A 14,425-nucleotide genomic window follows, 5' to 3' on the forward strand; every position below is an offset into this window, starting at 1 on the left:
ACTTCATGGTACACAATAGCTGCTTACGTTCTCAACATCACATCTAAATTCCAGGCAGCAGGAAGGAGGAAAAGAGCACATGCCCTTTCTTTGAGGACACGTCCTGGAAGTTAGACATAACATTTTGCTTACATTTGTTGACTGGTACCTAGTCACATGGCATCTCTAGTTGCAAGGAAGGCTGGGAAATGCAGCCTTTATTTTGGATGGTCACAAGCTCAGTGAAAAACCGGAATTGTTATTATTACTAAGGGGGAAGTTTGAGTGCAGACGTTCAATTTTAAGGGCTATGGGTCACACCTACGTCATTTCTAGCCTCCTGGGCTACCCCAGAGTCTCTTGCCTGAGTTTTTGGGGCCAGTTCTGCTGAAGGATTAACTCTCTGTTTTTCTCACTCCTTCCCCCCCCCCTTTTAAAAGCTTTTCTTTCTTTATTTGACAGAGAGAGAGAGAGAGTGTGCGCACCAGCAGGGGTAGGGGCAGAGGAAGAGGGAGAAGCCGACTCCCGGCCAAGCAGGGAGCCCAATGTGGGGCTCGATCCCAGGAGCCTGGGATCATGACCTGAGCTGAAGGCAGACGCTTAACCAACTGAGCCACCCAGGCGCCCCCCACATTCATTTAGAATTAGAACTTACTGAGTTGTCCAGTGGGACAGAAAGAAAGAAAAAAAAAAAGTCTTTGGCATCTTTTCTCATGAGACCCAGAGTCCCATGCCACTCCTATCCCCTTTGTCCAGGGCCAGAGGAAGTGGAGAGAAGCTGGTACAAATTTGTGGGGCCAGGTATTGTGGAAGGAGGCCCGAAGGGAATTCCATGTAAAGATTTTTAGCTTGTTGGGGCTTGGAGAACTCTTTCCCCTGGGGACCAAACCTAACCCTAGCGCTTTTGCCTGTGGCCAGGGGGATGGTCAGGAAAGGACTGTGACAAATCCCCAAATTGAGGAGCCCGCTAGAAAATTTTAGAAGAAAAACCTGGCTCAGAAATGGCAGCGGAGGGCGTATGACTCAGCTTCTTCCACGGACTTTGGGCCCATTTTGTCGGGAAGGAACAGGAAGAGTAGAAAACAGAGAAATGGGATTTCATTCCATCCAAAGTGTATGGCTATGATTTCTCTAGGCCAGAGCCAGTTCTATACAACGGGAACTGCTCCAGAGAGGGAGGCTCCGAGCTTCCGCTCAAGGTGGACACTGGACTGTGATCTTGACCTTAGGATAGTAAAGCTTCCATTTGATAACCAGCCAATTATTTTTCCAAGCTACTAAATCTTCATGCAATTTTGAAAGGCTTTTTAAAAAAGACATTTTCATGGGAACGTCGTAATGAACATCCATGTACCCATCAGTCGGCTTTCAGCTGTCAACCCATGGACATCTTGTTTTATCTTTTTTTTAATTGTTAAAATTTTTAAAAAAGATTTTACTTATTCATTTGTCAGAGAGACAGAGAGAGAGAGAGAGAGAGAGCGTGCACAAGCAGGGGGAGCAGCAGGCAGAGGGAGGAGAAGCAGGCTTGCTGCTGAGCAAAGAGCCCGATGCAGAATTTGACCCCCGGACCCTGGGATCATGACCAGAGCCAAAGGCAGACACTTAACCAACTGAGCCACCCAGGTGTTCCTCTCTTGTTTGATCTATACTCCCACCCATTCCCTCTACCCCATGGGATTATTTTAAAGCTATCATTTAACACATCATAAGATTTTAGGTAACTATTTTTTAAAGATTTTCAAAAATCATAAAACGCGTATAAAATATTTTAATGGTGTCATGGGCTGACTTCCACAAAGTCAAAAACCAAAATTAGATAAACATCCCCCCCATTCTGTTTTTATCCTTCCCGCCCAGCCATCTGCCCTCCCCCAAGTGAGTCACTGCAATCAAGACTAATTATGGAGCTATTTGGACAGCCCTTATGCCAATAGCATCGTTTCAATTATATGCCCCAGGTCCCAGAACTGGGAATCTTTGCAGGCGAATCTGCACATGCTTGTGTTTCTCCCTCCCATTTGGAAACTAAATGACCTCAATGTTTGGTTTGCCATGCACGTCTTTCATTTTTCACCTCCCTCGGTATTTGAAGGAAATCTCTGCCTAGGCCTGGATTTCCTCACATGCATTCCCCGAGGCAGCAGGAGTTGTGAAATGCCAGAATGGCTGCAGCAGAGATGTCTCCCCAAGACAGAGTGCAGAGTTCTTCCTGGGGACGACGCTGGTGGAGGCTGGGGGCTGTATCTCACGGAGATGAAGGCTCATGCCTCCATTTCCAGATCCACAGCTCCTCGGGCACTTGCCTTGGGCTGGGATCAGACCCGTGCAGATTCAAAAGATGGAAAGAAAAGACGATCTTTGGGCATAAATAAAAATAAATGAAATAGAGCCCAGAGTAAATAACTCTACAAAGTGAATTTGGAAGTGCTAAGTACAGAATGCGTCTCATCTGTAACTGGTTTATTGAAAAGTCTCAATTTGTTGAGGATAAAAAGTAGTCTTTAACTTTCGTTGAACTGTGTCCCCCCCCCCCTTTTTCGGTTGCGATTCCTTTCATGAAATTTTGGCCAAATTCGAACTTTCTAGTCACCTTTGGGATTTAAGACCAAGTCCTGTTCATTTAAAATACCTTAACCTTGGGGCGCCTGGGTGGCACAGCGGTTAAGCGCCTGCCTTCGGCTCAGGGCGTGATCCTGGCGTTATGGGATCGAGCCCCACATCAGGCTCCTCTGCTATGAGCCTGCTTCTTCCTCTCTCACTCCCCCTGCTTGTGTTCCCTCTCTCGCTGGCTGTCTCTATCTCTGTCGAATAAAGAAATTAAAAAATCTTTAAAAAAAAATACCTTAACCTTGAACTTGATTTAAATCTTGGCTCTTCCCTGCTCCCCAACAGCAGTGGGGGCTAGGGCTGTGGGCCTGGCTGTTTGGAAAGGAGCTGGGGTCTGGAGCTGCGGGTCCTCCTCTCCTGGCCTCTACCAGTTCAGGCTTGGGGGCGGGGGGCTGGAGAGAGGCAGCAGGGGTGAGGACCGCACTGGTGATGGCTCATGTCTGAGTGGGGAGGGGTCCCTCGCACTCCTCTTACTTCTGTGCACCCTCTCATGCAGGTAGCCCTCCTTGCAAACACCTGTATGGTCTGTCCCCATCTTCTTCCCAGGGACAAGAAACCATGGTTCCTCAGGCTCCAAGGGAGAGGCTACTCTCACCGAGTCTCTGACTTCACCAACACAGGTGTTCCTTTTTAGGTGGAAGTATTACCCCTGTCTTCCGGGCATGCATGCCAAGCACCCTGTCTTTTTCCCCATGGGTGTGGGGGGTGTAGGTGGAAAAGGAAAGCAACTGCTACTCCTGGACTCTCAGAGCATCCTGCCAAGGGTGCCCGTGCCTTGGCCTTGTGGCAGTAACCACGAACACCTGCGAGTCCTGAGGCTCAGCACGCACCCAGCGAGGGAACAGCTGCCCTCTCTATTGCTGTGAGCACCCCACATTGTCATAGGCATTCCTTTCGGAGCTCCCTCTCACTTGGCTTTCGGATGGGGAGCTCCTCTCCTCATCCCTGTACGTAGGGAATCATCCAGAACTCTGTCTTCTCTACTGGCTCTCTGTGCCTCCCTTCCCCCAGCCCAGTTCTCCCATAGCCCGGGTTGGGTGAGGAGTAAGTGGGGCAGGCACCGTTCTGAGCAGGAGCTGCTCATGTGGCCCCGTGGGGAGGTGGCTGCTGTCTAAGGACTTGAAGATGTTCACTTTAGGGGCACGTGGGCAGCTCAGTCGGTTAAGCGTCTGACTCTTGATTTTGGCTCAGGTCATGATCTCAGGGTCGTGAGATCGAGCCCCATGTCAGGCTCTGTGCTCAGCGCAGAGTCTGCTTGTCCCTTTCCCTCTGCTCCTCCCCCCCCCCCCGCTTTCCCTCGCCCTCTCTCTAAAATAAATAAATAAAATCTTAAAAAAAAAAAAAAGATGTTCACTTTAGAATGACGGGGTTCCTGATGCATTCTGTTCAGCTTTGGGCCAGAACACGATTTTGGCTCAACAGGAAAATTCCATCTCCTGGCCAGGCCTTGCGGCTTGCGAAAGCCACCTGTAAATACAAGCTTCGTGCAGAAGAGGCAGCGGAAAGTTTGTAAGAGGCCTGTTTTATTGGCTTGTGTGGGGTGGTTAAAAGGGGTGAGAGTCAAAATAAACAGGTGGTGTTATCCAGCATGAAATTTCATCAGCTAGACCACAATCCCAGACACCGACCAGGACCGGTCTTGAGATCTGTTCTATTTGCAGTGTTCACCACAGTGTACGTCACATAGAGAGCAGTCGATACAGATTTTTTGAAGAATTGAATAAACAGAAGTGATTGGGGCCCCCCAGTGGCTGTATCTTTAGAGACTGGCAGCTTCCTGCAAATGTTTCTGAACTCTGCGCCCCAAGCACTGTTGTAGGTTCCCCAGGAGCTATGAAGATGGTTAAAATTCCTGTCCCCAAGCAGTTTTTGACAAAGGGTGGGAGAGAGAGTGGCACAACTCCCTACCTTATAAAGCCTCCGGATTCTATTTGGGAGAAAGCTCGCACGCACCCTGTCTTTGAAGCCAGCAAGGAGTAGGGGGGGAAGCCCCTGGCATGACTCCCAGGATCCAAATTGTGTCGAGCGAAGCCGGGTTCTTCATGTTCCCTCAGTATGACATGGGGGGTCACCCAGCTAGTAATGGCAGTGACTCAGAAACCCTCGCCGTCATGTCGACAGTTAGCGGAGACCACATTCACCGAACTGGGAGACACGTTTCATTTGAGATCACCAAGTTCATGGGTTCTCTTGGCTTCTCATAACCTGCTTTCCTTCCCGGAGGACTCCCGTCATGCCTACCTTTAGCTCGCAGGTTAGATTTGTTTTGTTTTGTTTTCCCCCTCGTTATATCTCACCAATTCCCTCAAAATTGTTTTCTGTTGCATCTTCACATGGAATCAGGTGACTAATTTCTCCACGCACCTGCTGGTTAATGAAGACTCCAGCTCTCACAACTGGAAGCTGTAGTCTGAGGCAATGGTCCTTAGGAAGGGAAATTAGTGGTGAGGATTTCAGACTTGAGGAAGACCCGTGCGGGTGGGCGGCTTGACATTTTGGGTTGTCAGTCGCCTATCCCCATTCTCTCAGAGGGTGGCCCTTCATTCCTCAGAGGTCCTATCTACACACCCAGAACCTCCCCCTCCCCCCACCCACTTAGCCTTGAGTGAGCTCAGGGCAGTTCTCCCCTGAGAACAGTAACCAGATGCCTTGGTCTGGAGCGGGGGGGGGGGGGGGGTTTGGGNTCAAGTAAAAGGCACGAAAGAGGCTGAACTGCCTGAGGAAGGGGTGCCTGGGAGTTGCCTATGTACCTTTCTGCAAACTGGGTGTAGCCCTCCAGTCCCATCTGACCCCGGACAGGCCACTGAGTTCAACTTCAAGTCCAGGAGTCAGGGAACTGAGCAGAGCAAGACCCAAGTGCCCCCAAGTGGGTCAGTTACCTAAGAAAGACTAAGAGACAATGTTCCCCAACACCAAGCATGGATCTTATCTTTGGTAGAAGGACACCCGGAAGCCAATCCCCTGGGGCTATTTTTGTTTCCTAGGAGCAACCAAATCAAATCGTACCAATCCAGAGGCTTTCCTCCCCCCTCGCATGAATATTTATACATAAAGCCTGTACCAATGGGGCGAGCGGCCCCGGATCTCTGCAGCCGACAGTGCCATAGACGCAGCCCTGGAAGAAAAATGTACTTGGCAGTTGCCCTCGGAAGGCTCTTTTTGAAATGTTTTCCAGCTGTTATTTCCTTTCTGAATAATCTGAGCCTAATTCAATTTGTGGCACCTCTCTCTTTTCCAGATTTTTGCCAAAGGCAAATGACCCACATCTGGCTCTCTATAATCATGTATATGTTCTGCTGGGTTTGGCTGAGACTTTTACGGAGTTGTAACTGAATGACCTCGCTGGAACGCTGGAGAAGGAGTCCACGTTACCTGGCATGATGGCAGCCCAGCAAGATGTTGTGCATTATCTCCGGAATGCTGGGAGTAAAAAGGTCCACAGCCTTCTCTGAGCTGACTCAGGGCAAATGCAGCACATGACTTTGTTCCCGTGGGGGGAGAAGGCAAAGCAGAGAGAGCCAAGAACGCCCATGGATTCTAGTTGAAAACCAAACCAAACCAAACACCCAAACAACAGAACTTGACTTTGGAAATAGTCCCATCCTCCTATATCATAAAAACTATTTATAAAGCAAAATATGACTCCCTAGATAGGACTTCTCTTCTGGTTTAATAATTTCCCCACCCAGCTCCCATTCCCAGTGTGGTGGGCAGTGATGTTGGAGACAGATGATGAGATAAAGCCACAGGAAAGCAGACGTGAAAATATCATCCCCTTGCTGGAAATGGACGAGAACTGGAGTCCCTGAATCATCTGGGGATACCGGTGCAGACCACCCCGTGTGGCGCGGGAACCCAATCACACTTACCCGGGTTGACGAGCTAAGTGGTTCATTATTTCCCTCCCACATCTGGGAACCAGCCTTCCAAATATTAGCGGCCCGTGCCAAGGCCCAGGCCCATGGAGGGAGGGAGGCAATAAAATGAGCAAAGCTTGTGTCTGCTGCCCTCCCGTATTCTTTGCCAGGGCGTCCCCTCCCTCCCTCCAGACGTTTGCTTTTCCCCTCATCTGGCCATCGACTTGATTCCTGATAAACCATTGATGCAGAGATCAGTTTTAGTTGACACTATCTCGGGCTGTGCCAGTTTCCAGGGAAACCACATCTATGTGTATTTAAAAAGTATCAGGCACAAAGGATTGGATAATTGAACTCTACAAGCCATATCTGTGCTCCTGATTGTTGCTGGAGTTCTCAATGCTCCCATCCAGAGTCCAGAGCAGATCCTCCCATGTGACAAATGAGAGTCTTTGCTGGCCACGCTGCAGTTCCCAGAGCGGCTGCAGTGACCTCCCCCAGGAGTGTGTCAGAACTCAAATCCAGACCCCACATTGCCCACGGGCGCTGAATGAGAATCCTCATTTTCATGAAGTTCCCGGATGATTCTTGGGCACAGTCATGTTTGAGAAGCATTGGTTAAGCAAGTGGGTTTCCAATGGTGGGCTGCCACCTGTTAGTAAGTCATGGAATCAACCTCGTGTTTGTGACCAGGATTTAAAAAAAAAAAAATGACATCTTACAGAGAATGTGCATCATACGTAGGTAGGGTAAATATCGTGAAATGTGTTTCAGTTGTAAATATCAGGCCACTGTGTAAAATGTATGGTGCCTGTCCTCCCTCACCCCCGTGGGTCATCGTCAAAAGCACATCTGGTCTTATGGTCTGGTTGGCTACCTGTGCAAGCTAAGCTTTACCTTTCCATCAAGTTCATGCCCCAGACAGATACCTGCAGCTCACAAACTTACTCCCTCTGCAGATACGCCTTAATGGAAACATGCTTTCCTATGTTCCCTTTTACCATGAGCTTATATAAGAAATGGTCATGTACATTGATCGGTGACTATTTAATAAGGACTCATTGGATATATTCCTTCTAGAAAAAAAAATCTCTCCTGAACAACAGTGTTTCCTTTTATTAGTGTATTATTTAATCGATTATATATAATTTTTGAGTCTTGACTCCTAGTTTTCCTTAGGCCGTATCTAGCACTATCATAACTTTGTTATCCTTTCATCATTTCCTTGAGAATATATCATATCTTATGTATATAGTCTGTGTGCATTTGCCAGTCACCTCCTATGGGAAGGTCAGAAAGGTCAATCCAGCATAGATTACACACAGCACCCGGCCTTCTGTACCACGGAGGCCTATTCTGTGAAGTCGTGTGTGATTCCAACATTGGGGGGAGAACGTGGGGCTGGGCGGCTGTGTGTATCCTACAGGGTTAATCTGACAGTGAACTGATGTTTGCTTTGACCTATGCCTCTGTTTGTTATGAATGTTTTAGCTATGTGACCTCGGGCAAGCTATTTTACCTCACAGCGGGGGCATAAAATAGGGATAATATAAGTACCCACCCTGTAGGGTTTTGTGAAGACAAAATGTGTGAATTTTATCAAATTTGCTATAAAAAATATTGGACTCCCACCATCTACTGGGCATGGTGGGAGATGCTGGGAATACAGTCGAGAGAAACAAAAAGTTCCTGCCCCCGAGGGGTTTCCAGTCTCTCCAGAAGCAGTCAACAGACGGGCAGCAAGTTCTCACAGAGGCGGTCAAGAAACAAGGTGCTTGCTTCTACAGCCTCCCAGGGAGTTTCCCTTCCTCCATTCTTGCCTCTTCCAGAACGTTCCACGGGTCCGGAAGGAAATACTGAGTCCTAACGGAGGGCCTTAAGGTTCTACCCAGACTGTGGCTGCCTCTCCAAGGCATTTCCTACCACTTCCTGGCTTGCCTATTTTGTTCCCGCCATGATGAGCTCCTTGGTACTTTCTGAGGACATCAGGTAGGTCCGCCTCAGGGTCTCACTCAGATCTCTGTGTGGATCATTCCCCCCAACATCTCCCTATGGCTCACCTCTCCCTTCATTCTGCTCACAACCCCTTTGTTGGTGAGATCCTTCCAGAAGAGCACGTCTAAAGTATAGCTTCCCACCCTCCACCACTCTCTAGTCCTCTACCCTACTTTATTTCCCCCCCAGCTCTTTCTAACATAGACATACCTTGTAATGGTAGATTTTATGTGTCCACTTGGCAAGGCCCCAGGACCCAGATAGTTGGTCAAACATTATCCTAGATGGTTGCTGCAAAGGTATTTTTTTTTTCTTAGATGAGATTAACATGTAAATTGGTAGATTGCACAAAGCAGATTGTCCCCCATAATGTGGNGAGGCCCCAGGACCCAGATATTTGGTCAAACATTATCCTAGATGGTTGCTGCAAAGGTATTTTTTTTTCTTAGATGAGATTAACATGTAAATTGGTAGATTGCACAAAGCAGATTGTCCCCCATAATGTGGGTGGGCCTCATCCAATCAGTTGAAGGCCTTAACAGAAAAACACTGACCTACCCCAAAGAAGGAATTCAGCTAGCAGACTGTCTTTGGAATTGAACTGCAACATCAACTCTTTCTGGGGTCTCCAGCCTGCCAGCCTACTCTACCGACTTTGGACTTGCCAGCCTCTCCAGTCCCATAAGCCAATTTTTAAAGTAACTCAATAGAAATCCATGCACATTTATACTTTTATACACACACACACACACACACACACACACACACATCAATATCTACCTCTCTACACTTATTTTCATCCTATTGTTTCTGTTTCCTTGAAGAACTTGGGCTAATACCTACTATTTATTTGTCTTCCTGGACCTAAAGACATCTCAGTGAGAGAAGGTACTTTCATCACTACTCTGTCCTTGACCCTCAACAAATTTTTGTTGAAGTGGGCAAGAATTTCAGATGAAAACAGGCTATTAAGGAAATAAGCAGGGTGATAAAAGCCAGAGATTAAGTTGAAAATTTCCTTCTCGTACTCAGCTGAGTGGTATTCCTCCCCACTCCCTGAACATCACATGTACCTGGGACCTGAGAATGTGACCTTATTTGGAAATAGGGTCTTTGCAGATATAATTGAAATGAGGCCATTGGACGGTGAGCCCTCATCTAATAAGTAGTGTCTTTACAAGAAGAGAAAACAGGGGCGCCTCTGTGGCTCAGTCGGTTGAGGGTCGGACTCTTGATTTCAGCTCAGGTCATGATCGATTGCAGTGTCGTGAGATCGAGCCCCACATCGGGCTCCGTGGGAAATCTGCTTGAGATTCTCTCCTCTCCCTCTGTACCTCCCCCAACTTGCACTCTTATGCACTCAAAGAAAAGAAAATACAGACACAAAATGCATGGACAGGAAAATAGCACGTGAAGACAGAGATGTGAAGGGAGAGCAGCGTGTGATGCTCGAAGCAGGAGCACCAAGGATAGCCAGCAGCTGTCAGCACCTGCGGAGAAGTGTGGATGGCCGGTCTCGCACAGCCTCCAGGAGGTACTGGCCCTGCTGACACCTCTTTGAAGCCCCACCTCCAGAGGGGCGAGAAGAGCAATCGTTGGTGGTTCAGCCCCCAGGTTCGGTGCTCTGCTTCGGCAGCCCGAGCAAGTGACCATGTCCCCACCTCCCGTCTCCACCAGCTCCCCAGAACCCTACCGGTCAACTGCAGCTGCCCCCACATCCCCTCGCAGAGGTGCCTTTCCCTGTGCCCACCCCGGCCCCCCAGCTGCTAAGTTCAGGTGCCCGGCTGGCCATCCTGTAACCTTGTAGGTGCGCGTGAACAGGTGATGAAAGTCTGCACACGGAGCTGGGGTGGGGGTGGGGGAGGGGCGGTGTTCTAAAAACACAGCAAGCCTCTTCAAAACTTGAGGGTCTGGGTCAGGAGCAACTAGCTTCCAGCTGTGCCAGCACCAAGACCCGAGCGCACGGGGTGACCAGCCAACCACATGGATGGGCTGTCCAGAGGCAGTGAGGGGGAGCGGTCACCCAGCTCTCGGTTCACAAGCTGCTGTTTAAATTAAGAAGGCTGGAGAAATCGTATATGAGCAGTCTCCCAGATTGCCCTGGGTTTGTTTCCCCTGGAGGATTCGTGAAGCTTCTCTCCGCGGGGGCTGGAGGGCGGCCATGGTGTGGGTGCTGCTGGGTGCAGAGCGCTGCTCCGGGAGGGAGGCCGGGAGCGCCGGGCAGCTCCGCTGGCATGGGCTGGGGCTGGCTCTTGAAGCCCTTTTCCTTCCCAGGGCTCATCACGGTTTGTAACCGCATATTTTCGTGATTAATTGATTGTGCCTGGGAGGGTCCTTGTCTGTGTTGCCAGAGATTCCCCGGAGGAAGGGGATGAGGGCTTTTCGCTGCCTGTTGTGTCTGCAGAGCCTAGCACAGCGTGCAGCTTACAAGCGATTGATAAGTATTTGCTGCAGGAAAAGGAGACGTATAAATACAGGCCAACTTCTGGATGTTAAAAGCATCCTGCTAATGAGTGCTAAAAATCTCTTATAGGCATCCTCCCTTTTGATTACGGAACTCCACCTCCCCTAGGGCCTGATGACAATTCCCTTTTTCTTGTCTTCACATAGGGGAACTTAGCAACCAACTCAAGAAGATTCCTCCCCACTGCCTCTCTTTTGTAGGTAGTCAACTTTTTTCTTCTTCAAAGCAACCTTATGTGGAATTCTAATCTAGAACCAACCAAAAACAGAGTTGCTCACAGTACAATAGGAGTAGGGGGCTGGACCCTCACAGACCTCCCCTTTGTGAGTTCCTAAAGCCTCTCCGATGATCCCCAGAGAGTTCTGGTTTGAAAAGCCCACCCCGGGGCAGGGGGTGTCCCAGAGAATCCTTCCCAGCTGGAAACACAGGCCTCTGGGACTCGGATTCTAATGTTGGGTCCACAGTCGGACCCCAAGAGGCGGCCTCCCCAGAATGTAGGTTCCAGCTCTTGGGAGAAATGTCTCCATCACCTTGTCTTCACCTCGTAAAAAGATAGCTCGTTCCCCAAGACCAGGAATCAGGACAAAACACAGTACAACCACATAAGAAAAATAACTTTATTATTAAGCATATATAATCTTATTAGAAGTACTTCATAGTATCACATCCATATTTGTTTGAATATTAGCTCAACTGTGATATGGTCCTGTTATAAATAACGAACCCAGCTACTGAAGTATAGGACTAATCACTGCGAAATAAAAACAATTGCGACACACACACAATCCTCCAGGGCACATGCTTTCAGGGTCTTGTAAAGAATGCTGAGGGTCTCTGGGGGATGCGTTGAAGGGTCTGTCTTCTATGCTTTCCCTAAAGTAGTAATATTTTTTTAAAAGGAGCCCATGAAGTCCAAGATTTTATGCTTTAACAATTACAGTCACGGGTTTTTTTTTTCTCCTTCAAATGGAAAATTATTTTTTGATTTGTTGGGAAATACACATGCTGACCGTGCCAGGAAAAACTTCATCTATTTCCCTGAATTCATTATTAATAACTTGAGATGGCTCTATTCTATTAGTTGTTTGGCCTGGATTCCTACAAATAAATTTCCTTTTCAGGAAGGTTATCTGAAAGATGTCAAGGTTGCACAACGAGGCTGCTATCTCTCTGTGACAGGCCAGCCTTGGGGGAGAGGGGGAGGGACTGTGATACCCAAAGTATGATGAGGGACTTACTCTCAGTGCAAAGAGATGCCTGGTGCCTTGTCATGGCGATGTCTCCCCCGTCTGCCTGGAAAAAGCCATCACAAGGCAAACAGCAGTGTGAATCCTGGAGAGGGAGCATGATCAGAACCCGGGTGCCCTTCACCTGGTATTTGGTGGGGTAATACTCCTGCCCCAGTGACAGTCTGGCTATAGACCCGCCTGTCTGAGTTTATACAGTAGAAATGACTTCAGTTGGTCAGTTCACTCAGTGGCGGGGTGTTGGAATTAACACAGAACAGAGAAGACAGCTTGGCCTTTGTACCCCCAGGCTCTTTGGCATAGTAAAGCTTATAATTTCTCCTTCTGGTATTGGGGAGGGAGGGAGGATTTTCCTAAACGAAAATGGATGCCCTCCTTGCACTATTTTCAACAGCATACTTTTATTTCCACAGCTTTCCAAAAACAAAAGCAATGATTAGGTCCCATTCTAAATTCTAGTTATCAGGGTGCAAAAACCGAAAGTCAACATTTCTACAAAGATCTTTTTCCGCCGTAAGACACGGAGTGGCTTAGCAAAGCTGTGGCGAATTTTATCCCCTGCTAGGTTTTGAGAAGCCCTGTTTAGACAGTGAGATTTGACTTTCTATTCATAACCTAAAGCTACGTTAGGATTAACAGTGATTGTGTCTTATCTTGGAAAAGTATAACTGGGCACACAGAGTACCTATTTGGTCCTGGGTAGCAGTCCAAGTTTCAAAAATCGGAGGATGAACAATTATACACTGCCCTCCTCTAGCCGACTGAAGTTAGACAATTCAGGCTATTGGGGGTTTGCTGGAGAATATGGTAGAGAATAGGCTCACGAACCCCAGATATTACTTCTTTCAGTTCCTTTTAACATACGATCCTAGCCTCTGGTCAAACTTGCCGTTAGATTACATTTTAGGAGCATTTGACAATAAAGAAGTTTATATTTCTAAACACAAATCCTCATTAAAAAAAAAATCAGAGATGGACCTAATCATTTTTCATGAGGTCTGTAAATGATTTGCTTTAGCACTCATCCATCCACACCCTTTAAATATTGTGTTCTGCAAACAGGCAACGTTAAATGCATTCCAGATGGGAATCAACAGCTTCTTAGCTCAGCTCTCGGTGAAACTGAGGTTGGTGAGGCCTCCGGCTGTGAAGATAGGACTCTGGAGAGACTGATGGGGGAGGGAAAATGCTAGAAAAGGAGCACTGAGAACACGGTTGCTTGTTGCTATGACCTTCTGGTGGGCTGGCACCGGGGATTTTGCACNAGGCACACAGAGTACCTATTTGGTCCTGGGTAGCAGTCCAAGTTTCAAAAATCGGAGGATGAACAATTATACACTGCCCTCCTCTAGCCGACTGAAGTTAGACAATTCAGGCTATTGGGGGTTTTGCTGGAGAATATGGTAGAGAATAGGCTCACGAACCCCAGATATTACTTCTTTCAGTTCCTTTTTAACATACGATCCTAGCCTCTGGTCAAACTTGCCGTTAGATTACATTTTAGGAGCATTTGACAATAAAGAAGTTGATATTTCTAAACACAAATCCTCATTAAAAAAAAAATCAGAGATGGACCTAATCATTTTTCATGAGGTCTGTAAATGATTTGCTTTAGCACTCATCCATCCACACCCTTTAAATATTGTGTTCTGCAAACAGGCAACGTTAAATGCATTCCAGATGGGAATCAACAGCTTCTTAGCTCAGCTCTCGGTGAAACTGAGGTTGGTGAGGCCTCCGGCTGTGAAGATAGGACTCTGGAGAGACTGATGGGGGAGGGAAAATGCTAGAAAAGGAGCACTGAGAACACGGTTGCTTGTTGCTATGACCTTCTGGTGGGCTGGCACCGGGGATTTTGCACAAGGAAAGAAACAGCAGGGCAAAGGGTCCGTGAAAAACCCAGCCAGCAGCTGACCGACTGGAGTCCGTGCTTGTACCTTGATGGCAACGAGGGAAGGCAGGCCGTTGTCACGGGGGACTCGCAGATGGAAGCCCTTCCTAGGCTTCTGGAGAGAGAAGGTTGCAAGGCGGCAGGAACCCACGCACCAACTGCGTTCTCTTAACCAAGCTTTCCCAGGACGAGAGTTAAATGGCGGGCAAAAAGGAAAAAGAGAAGTAAACACATACCTCCCAGAAATACAGGGAGAAATCGCAGGGAAGGGAGACCCCACCATGAGCAAGCATGTGACCGTGATTGTCTGTGAGGCTCAATATGGGGGGGGGGAAGGGCCCCCGAACAGGTGGCTGGCTGCCTTTCTGGGTGGCAGGTGCCA

At 48.1% G+C, this 14,425-nt stretch overlaps 1 long non-coding RNA gene across 1 annotated transcript; it reads right to left on the minus strand.

The window, feature by feature from the left end:
• Positions 1–12,562: 12,562 nt before the first annotated feature.
• On the minus strand, positions 12,563–14,419 carry LOC117796057. Its single transcript, XR_004620399.1, has 2 exons — positions 13,433–14,419; positions 12,563–12,837 (listed from the first exon to the last, which is right to left on the minus strand). It is a non-coding gene; the product is annotated as an uncharacterized LOC117796057 (long non-coding RNA).
• Between the last annotated feature and the right edge of the window lie 6 nt (positions 14,420–14,425).

Source organism: Ailuropoda melanoleuca, chromosome 14 (assembly GCF_002007445.2).
Source record: "Ailuropoda melanoleuca isolate Jingjing chromosome 14, ASM200744v2, whole genome shotgun sequence".
NCBI lineage: Eukaryota > Metazoa > Chordata > Mammalia > Carnivora > Ursidae > Ailuropoda > Ailuropoda melanoleuca.